Here is a 9,984-nt window from a genome sequence, read left to right as displayed (position 1 = left end):
CCGTCTATCTTCCCGAATATCGCCTCAGATTCACTTCTCTGCACGTCCTACCTTCCAGAAAGTGGTCGCTTTTCTGTTCAGAGAGTTGTTGCTCTTCTTTTCTTTGATCTCCTGTTGAGTTCGTAGGTGTTCAAAATGATTTAATCCCTATCCAGCTGAATTTCTGGGACCAGAGGAAATCCAGGTCTCCTACTCCTCTGCCATCTTGCTCCTCCCCTCTCTAGTACATCAAGAATGTCCAGTTTATTTACTATACCAGCTCAACTTTAAAACTGCCATGGAATTTGCTACAAATTTGGGTCCTTCAAATATTTTGTGTGGAACAATGCTAGACCTATTCTCAGGTTGGCTTAATCAACCTCTTCAATGGTGAGTACAGAGGAAGCACCACCAGAAGGAGGAGCTCCACCATCAGGGAAGCCTCTAGGAATTCCTTCTGGCATGCCCTCTGCACTCTCGTACAGCTTGATAATGATGAGGTTGCAGACTTTCTCCAGCTCTTTTTGCTGATGTTCAAATTCTTCCTTCTCTGCAGTCTGGTTCTTATCAAGCCAGTTGATGATTTCATTGCACTTGTCAAGAATCTTCTGTTTGTCCTCAACATTGATTTTGCCTGAAGTTTTTCATCTTCAACAGTTACTTTCATGTTGAATGCATAAGATTCAAGTAAATTCTTGGAAGACACCTTGCCTTGCTGTTTCTTATCTTCAGCTTTGTTCTTCTCAGGTTCCTGGACCATGCACTCAATGTCTTCCTTGCTCAGGTGGCCCTTGTCGTTAGTGATTGTAATCGTGTTCTCTTTTCCTGTGCTCTTATCCACAGCAGAGACATTGAGGATAACATTAGCTCAGTATCAAAAGTGACTTCAATCTGAGGAACTCCACAAAAGGCAGGAGGTATGCCTGTGAATTTGAACTTGCCAAGTAGGTTGTTATCCTTGGTCATGGAATGCTCATCTTCATATACCTGAATAAGCACACCAGGCTGGTTGTCGGAGTAGGGAGTGAAGGTTTGTGTCTGTTTGGTAGGAATGGTAGTATTACCATTACCAGCTTGATGAGAACAGGCAGGACTCCTCCAGCAGTTTCAATGCTGTCTCCAGAAAGGATGGCTGCCTGGACAGCTGCATCATAAACAACAGCCTCATCAGGGTTGATGTTCTTAATCAGTTCTTTTCCACTGAAGAAATCTTGTAGAAGTTCCTGAATCTTGGGGATACGGGTAGAACCACCCATCAGATCAATATCATGGATCTGAGACTTGTCTAGCTTGGCATCCCAACGGGCTTTTTCTACAGGGTCCAGGGTGCCACGGAACAGGCCAGCATTTAATTCTTCAAACTGCACATGAGTAATAGAGATATAGAAGTCGATTCCTTCATATAGAGAATCAATCTCAATACTGGTTTGGGTGCTGGAAGAAAGTGTACGCTCAGCACGTTCACAGCTTTTAAGGTTATTTTGTAGTTCCACACAAACTCTAGTATTATTTTTCTAGTTCTGTGAAAAATATTACTGGTATTTTAATAGGAATTGCATTGAATCTGTAGATTGCTTTGGCTAGTATGGACATTTTAGCAATATTGGTTTTTCTAATACATAGGTATGGGATGTCTTTCCGTTTGTGTCATCTTCAAGTGCATTCATCATTGTGTTATACTTTTTGGAGTACAGCTCATTCACTTCCTTTCTTAAGTTTATTCCTAGGTATTTATTTGTTTGTTAGTTTTTGAAAGTTTTTATTTAATTGAACTTAGTCAACATACAGTATAATATTACTTTCAGATGTACAATATAGAGATTCAGTACTTCCATACATCATCCAGGGCTCATCACAAGTGCACTCCTTAATCCCCATAACCTATTTAACCCATCCCCACACCCTCCTCCTCTGTGACAACCATTAGTTTGGTCTCTATATGTAAGAGTTGGTTTCTTGGTTTGCCTCTTTCTCTCTTTTTCCCTCTTTGCTCATTTGTTTTGTTTCTGAGATTCCATGTGTGAATGAAATTATATGGTATCTATCTTTCTCTGACTGATGTATTTCACTTAGAATTATGTATGCTAGCTCCATCCATGTCAACTCAAATGGAAAGATTTCATTTTTTATAGCTGAGTAATATTCCATTGTATCTATATACACCACATTTTTTTTTTTGTCCATTCATCAGTCGATGGACATTTGGCCTGTTTTCATAATTTGACTATTGTAGTTAACACTGCTATAAACATCATGGTGCATATATCCCTTTGAATTAGTATTTTTGTATTCTTTGGGTAAATACATAGCAATCCAGCAATTGCTGGATTGGAGGGTAGAACAATTTTTAACTTATACTCTTTTCCACACTGGCTGTACCAGTTTGCATTCTCCTAACAGTGCAAAAGGGTTTCCATTTCTGCACATCCTCACCAACACCTGTTGTTTCTTGTATTATTGATTTTAGCCATTCTGATAGGTGTGATGTGATATCTCATTGTAGTTTTGATTTGTATTTCCCTGATGATGAGTGATGCTGAGCTTTTTTTCATGTGTTTGTTGGCCATCTTTATATCTTCTTTGGAGAAATGTTTATTCACATTTTCTGCCCACTTTTAATTGAATTATTTGTTTTCAGTGTTTAGTTTTATAAGTTCTTTATATATTTTGGATACTAACCCTTTATCAGATATGCCATTGGCAAATATCTTCTCCCATTCCATAGGTCGCCTTTTAGTTTTGTTGACAGTTTTCTTTGCTGTGCAGAAGCTTTTTATTTTGATGTTGTCCTATGAATTTATATTTGTTTTTGTTTCCTCAAGGGGTATTTCTAGAAGGAAGTTGCTGCTGCCTGTGTCAGAGAAGATATTGCACATGTATCTTCTAAACATGATATCTGAAACCATAAAAATCCCAGAAGAAAACTTAGGTAGTAATTTATTTGACATCAGCCATAGAAATATTTTTCTAGATACGTTTCCCCTGGCAAGGGTAACAAAAGCTAAAGTTAATTGGGGTACCCGGGTGGCTCAGTTGGTTGTGTCCAACTCTTGATTTCAGCTCATGTCATGATCTCAGGGTTGTGAGATTGAGCCCCAAGTCAGGCTCTGCACTCAGTGGGGAGTCTGCTTGAGATTCTTTCTCTCCCTCTCCCTCTGCCCTTCCCCCAATCTCTCTCTTTCTCTCTCTCTAAAATAATAAATATTTTGTTTTAAAAAAGCAAAAATTAATTATTGGGACTACACTAAAATAAATAGCTTTTGCACAGTGAAGGAAACTATAAACAAAAAGGAAAGCAATCTAGTGAATGGAAAATGCCTTTGGAAATGATGTATCAGGTAAGTGGTTAATATTCAAAATAGATAAAGAATGTATACAACCCAACACCTAATAATAATAATAATAATAATAATAACCCAATTAAAAAGGGGCAAAGGACCTGAATAGATATTTTCCAGGGGACATACAGATGGCCAAAAGACACATGAAAAAGTGCTCAACATTACTAATCATTAGGGAAATGCAAGTTAAAATTACAATGAGGTATCATTTATACCTGTTAGAATGGATAAAATAAAAAACACAAAAAATAGCAAGTGTTGGCAAGGATATGGAGTAAAAGGAACCATTGAACACTATTGGTAAATTGGTGCAGATTGCAAATTGGTGCAGTTACTGTGGAAAACAGTATGGAGGTTCCTCAAAAAATTAAAAATAGAATTATCATATGATCTAGTAATTCCACTAGTGGGTATTTACACATAGAAAACAAAAATACTAATTCAAAAAAATATATGAGCCCATATGTTTATTGCAGCATTACTTACACTAACCCAGATATGGATGTGCCCCAAGTGTCCATGCAGAGATGAATGGATACACACACAATGGAGTATTAGTTAGACAAAAGAGTAGTATCTTGCCATTTGCAACAATATGGACAACCTTGAGAATATAATGCTAAGTTAAATAAGTCAGTAAGAGAAAGATAATTACCATTATTATTTCACTCCTATGTATAATTTTAGAAAAAAACAAACATACAAAGAGAAAAAAGAGACAAGTCAAAAAACACAATCTTGAATACATAAAAGAAACTGGTGGTTACCAGAAGGAAGATGGGTGAGGGGATGAGTGACTAGGTGAAGAGGTAAGAGTATGCTTATCATGCATGATGAGCATCGAGTAATGTATAGAATTGTTGAATCACTATATTGCACACCTGAAAAATATAATATAACACTGTATTTTAATTATATTTAAATTAAAAATATAAATAAATAAAATTAAAAGAAAAACTGAACATACCAGAAAAAAAGAGAGAAACAGAAAAGAGACTTAATTAGAACAAATAGGAAGGGAGATGAGGGAGATTAGATAAAGGGGATTAAGAGCAACTAATTAATCATTGAACACTACATCAAAAACTAATGATGTACTATATGCTGGCTAACTGAACATAATAAAAAAAAGAGTACACTTATGTTGATAAGCTCTGAATAATGTATGGAATTTTTGAATCATTATATTGTATACCTGAAACTATTATAACACTATATGTTAATTATACTTCAGTAAAAAAATAAATCCTTTAACAATATCTCAGGTATAAAATGGACTTAAATAAATGGACAATGTTAGTGTCACCTGTTCAATGGGCCAATGAGGGTTTTTTTCCCTAAATATTGTTTATTTGCTTGCTGTAAGAATCTTTTGAAGCTGTTGTTGGAGTCATTTTGTTGTTTTTTTGTTGTTTTGTTTTGTTTTTTTAGAATCTTCTGTATACCAACCAAAGAATGCATTCTATTGTCTCTGAAAAGTTTGAAATTCTCTCTTTTAAGTACTTAAGCTGTATCTATCTAAATCAATGTTTACCCAAAGTGGCCACTAAAATTTCAAACATTCTCTCATTTCCCAAAAATGTGTAAGATCCTGATCCTTAGACCAGGTGGAACACATAATTTCCTTTAGATTCCCTAAGATGTCTTACTATGAGTGACCCCGTTTTGGTTTTTTTTTTAAGATTTTATTTATTTGAGAGAGAGAGCAGGAGTGAAAGAGAGAGAGCAGGAGCGAGCGAGAGAGAGAGCACAGGCAGGGGGAAGGGGAGGGGCAGAGAGAGAGAGAGAAGGAGACACCCTGCTGAGCAGGGAGCCTGATGCAGGGCTCAATCCCAGGACCCCAGGGTCATAACCTGAGCTGAAGGCAGATGCTTAACTGACTCAGCCACCCAGGTGACCCCGACCCTGTTTTTTTGTGGTTTTTTTTTGACGGTTGTCCCCAAACACAGGGAATCATATGTTCCCCCTCTTTTGAACAGAATAGGATGACTTACCAAGAAACTTCAACAAACAGAATATATGTATGCACAATCAAATCAGAGAGCCCAAATGCAAAGAGAGTTGAGCTCAGATCCAAGAGAGTTACACTCAAATTCCAGATTTTGTGAGAAAGCAGTGATCTCAATGGGCTCTGTGGCTACCAGCACCTGTTTTCTCCCTGCCTTTGGAGTCATCAAGGGTCTATTTTGGATCTCACTTCTGATGCCATAAAATGCCAAAAGATCAGAGATAACTGAAATAAAACTAATTAACCACCAAGGTAGTGATCAGTAAATATTTATTTTGCACACATCAAAAAAATATTTGCAAACTGGGAGCTCTCAAATGAAAACAGAATGAGGTTCAGGGATATATTGTTATAAAGAATCTTATATAGTGAGAAAGCAGTGACTGTTTTTGGTTACATTATAAGGTTCTTAAATAACAAAAGATTGGTCAGTGGTTACCTCTTATCAAGCTTGGGAAACAGTTCAAGTTTTGCTTATTATTTCCAGAGGCATAAACAAGAAATGACCCAGGTCAAGTTAATTTTACAAAATAAACTAAAAGAAGCTTTGTTTGTATAACAGGTTTTGTCTGCTCAGGGAATTTTTAAAGTTGGTTTCCATTTGCTTCTTATTTTAACAGCTTATTGGACCACATGGTATTTTTTTTTTCTTTTTGCACATAACATACAGTGTTATATCATTTGCAGGTGTACAACTTAGTGATTTGACAAGTTTATACATTATGTTATGTTCACCATAAGTATAGCTACCATCTGTCCTGCTACATCATTATTAAAATATTATTGACTAAATTCCTTATGCTCTACTTTTTGTTCCCATGACTTACTCATTCCATAACTAGAGGCCTTTATCTCCCTCTCCCCTTTACCCATATTGCCTGACTTATTTCACATAGCATACTTCCCTCTAGGTCCATCCATGTAGCCTCAAATGACACAGTCACATCCTTTTTTTATGGGTGTGCAATATTCCATCGTGTGTATGTGTGTGTGTGTGTGTAAATATATATTTTCCATATCCATTTTTCTATTGATGGACACTTAATTTGTTTCCATGTCTTGGTTATTGTAAATAATGCTGCAATAAACATAAAGGTATTTACATTTTTGAGTATTTTCATTTTCCTTGGTTAAACCCCCAATAGTGGAATTATTGGATCATATGGTATTCTATGGTATTCTTATTTTTAATTTTTTGAAGAACCTCTATATTATTTTCCACAGTGATTGTACTAATTTACATTCCCACCAACAGTGTACAAGGGTACTTTTTTCTACACATCATCTCCAACACTTGTTTCTTGCCCTTCTCTTCTTGATTTTAGCCATTCTTACAGGTGTGAGGTGATTTTGGTTTTGATTTGCATTGTGGTTTTGATTTGCATTTCCCTGATGATGAGAATTGTTGAGCATCTTTTCATGTGTCTATTGGCCATCTGTATATTTTCTTTGGAAAAATATCTATTCAGGTCCTCCACCCATTTTTTTTAAAATTTAAATTCAATTAGCCAAGGTATTTTGATATAATGTTCAGTGATTCATTAGTTCAGTATAACACCCACCTCCACCCATTTTTTAATTTAATTTTTTTTTTTAGTGTTGAACTTGAGATCATGACCTGAGCTGAAATCAAGTCTGATGCTTAAGTGACTGAGCCACTCAGGTGCCCCTGGTGTTGAGTTGTATAGTTTCTTTATATATTCTAGATATTAACCCCTTATTGGATATGTCACTTGTAAATATCCTCTTTCATTCATTAGGCTGTCTTTTTGTTTTCTTGGTGGTTTCCTTTGCTATGGAGAAGTTTTTTTTTTTTTTTTTTATGTAGTCCCAATAGTTTATTTTTGTTCTGTTTCCCTTGCCTTAGAAAACATACCTAGAAAAATATTGCTATGGCTAATGTCAGAGAAATTGCTGCTTGTGTTCTCTTCTAGGATTTTTGTCATTTCAGGTTTCATGTTTAGGTCTCTAATCCATTTTTAGTTTATTTTTGTGTGTGGTGTTACAAAGTAGCCTGGTTTCACTCTATTACATGTAGCTGTCCAGTTTTCCTAGCTCCGTTTATGGAGAAGACTGTCTTTTCCCCATTGCATATTATTTTTTTTAAGATTTTATTTATTTATTTGACAAAGAAAGTGAGAGAGCACAAACAGGGGGAACAGTAGAGGGAGAGGGAAAAGCAGGCTCCTTGCCAAGCAGGGTGCCCGATGTGGGGCTCCATCCCATGTGCCCCCTCATTGCATGCATATTCTTGCCTCCTTTGTCATAGATTAATTGACCACATACAAATATGAGTTTATTTCTGGGGTCTCCATTCTGTTCCACTGATCTATGTGTCTCTTTTTGTGCTAGTGCTATATTGGTTTGATTACTACAGATTTGTAGTATATCTTGAAATCTAGAATTGTTATATCTTTAGCTTTGTTTTTCTTTCTCAGGATTGCTTTGGCTGTTTGGGGTCTTCTGTGATTCCATACAAATTTTTGTATTTTCTGTTTTTAACTTTTTGAGGAACATCCATACAGTTACCACAGTGGCTGAAACAATGTACATTTTCACCAACAGTGCATAAGGATTTTATGCACATCCTGGCTAACACTAGTTAAATTTTGTCTTCTTGATTACAGTCATTCTAGCAGATGTGGGGTGATATCTTACTGTGCTTTTGATTTGTATTTCCCTGATAATTAGTAATGTTGAGCACCTTTTTATGTACCTGATGGACATTTGACTGTCCTCTTTGGAAAAATGTCTAGTGTCTCTTCTTATTTTTTAATTGGATTTGTTCTTGTTATTATTGTATGTGTTTTCATATTTTTTGTATATTAATCCCTTATCTGATATATATATTTTTTATATATAAAAAAATATTTCATCTCACTCCATAGGTTGCCATTTCATTTTGATTGTTTCTTTTTCTTCACAAAACTCTTTTAGTTTGATATAGTCACACTTGGTGATATTTGCTTTTTTTTTGCTTGCACGTTTGGCATCATATCCACAATTCATTATTAAGACCAATGTGAAGGAGGTTTTCCTTGTGTTTTGTTTTTTTTTTTTTTTTAGGAGTTTCATGGTATAAAGTCTCATGTTTAAGTCTCTAATCCATTTTTAGTTAATTTCTATGAGTGATATAAGAAAAAGGTCCAATTTAATTTTGTGCATGTAGTTACCAGTTTTCCCACCACCATTTGTTGAAGAAACTATCTTTTCCCTATTGAATGTACTTGGTTCCCATGTGAAATATTTGTTGACTATATATATAGAAGTTTATTTCTGGGCTCTCTACTCTGTTGCATTTTTCTATGAGTCTATTTTTATGCCAGTACCATACAGTTTTACCCACCACAGCTTTGTAGTATAGTTTGAAATAAGGAAACATAAGGCCTCCAAATTTATTCTTTGGTAGGATAGCTTTGTATATTCAAAGTCTTTTCTGGTTCCATACAAATATTAGGGTTATTTTTCCTATTTATATAAAAAATTCCATTGGAATTTTTACAGAGATTACATTGAAGCAAAAGATTGCTTTGGATACTATGGACATTTTGACATTAATTTTTCAGCTCCATGAACACTGGATATTTTTCCACATGTTTGTGTCTTTGATTTTTTTCAATTCATCAAATTCTTATAGTTTTGATTGTACAGATCTTTCACTTCCTTGGTTAAGTTTATTCCTTAGTATGTTACTGTCTTAATGCTATGGTTAATAGGATAGGTTTTTCATTGCTAGTGTACAGAATCACAATGCATCTCATTATTTTTTAAAAGTTTATTGAGATATAATTGGCATATAACATTATATTAGCTTCACAGTTACAATATAATGATTCAATATTTGGATGTAGTGTGGAATGATCACCTCAGTAAGTTATTATTATCCATCACCACACATAGTTAGAAAATTTTTTTCTTGTGATGAGAACTTTTAAGAACTAATTTCTTAGCCATTTTCAAATATACAATACAGTATTATTAACTTGTTGCATCAATACACATTCCCCCCAACAGTGCACAAAGGTTTCCTCTTTACCATATTCTCACCAACACTTGTTACATCTTATCTTTTTGATACTAGTCATTATGACTGGTGTGATTTATAGTTCCCAAGGTGTAAATTTAGATTGTTTATTTGGTATCTTTCAATTTTCTTATTATATGCTTTTATTGCTATAAAAATCTGTCTAAGAACTGCTTTACAGCATCAAATTGGTTTTTGTTGTGTTTTCATTTTCATTTGTTTCTAGGTATTTGTTTATTTCCCTTTTAATTTCTTCTTTGACCCATTGGTTGTTCAGTAGTGTGTTAGTTTCCACAAGCTTGTAAATTTTCCATCTTTACTCTTGTTGATTTCCAGTTTGATACCATTCTGGCCAGAAAAGATAGTTGGTAGGATTTCAATCTTTTTAAATTTACTAAGACTTGATTTGTAACCTGTCATATAATCTATCCTGGGCAATTTTTCTTGTGCACTTGAGAAAAATGCATATCCTACTGCTGTTGGATGGAATGTTCTATAGATGTCTATTATGTCCATTTGGTCTAATATATGTTTGAAGTCCAACAATTTCTTTTTATTTCTCTGTCTGGATGATCTATCCATTACTGAACATGGTGTATTGAAGAGTGCTCCTATTATTGTACTATTTCTTT

The 9,984-nt window shown here is 34.9% G+C and overlaps 1 pseudogene; it reads right to left on the bottom strand.

The window, feature by feature from the left end:
• Positions 1–350: 350 nt before the first annotated feature.
• On the bottom strand, positions 351–1,649 carry LOC110573571 (annotated as a pseudogene).
• Between the last annotated feature and the right edge of the window lie 8,335 nt (positions 1,650–9,984).

This window comes from Neomonachus schauinslandi, chromosome X (genome assembly GCF_002201575.2).
Source record: "Neomonachus schauinslandi chromosome X, ASM220157v2, whole genome shotgun sequence".
In the NCBI taxonomy this organism is placed as follows: Eukaryota; Metazoa; Chordata; class Mammalia; order Carnivora; family Phocidae; genus Neomonachus; species Neomonachus schauinslandi.
The sequence above is the reverse complement of the archived record's forward strand: the minus strand, read 5'-3'. Positions and strand labels throughout refer to the sequence as shown.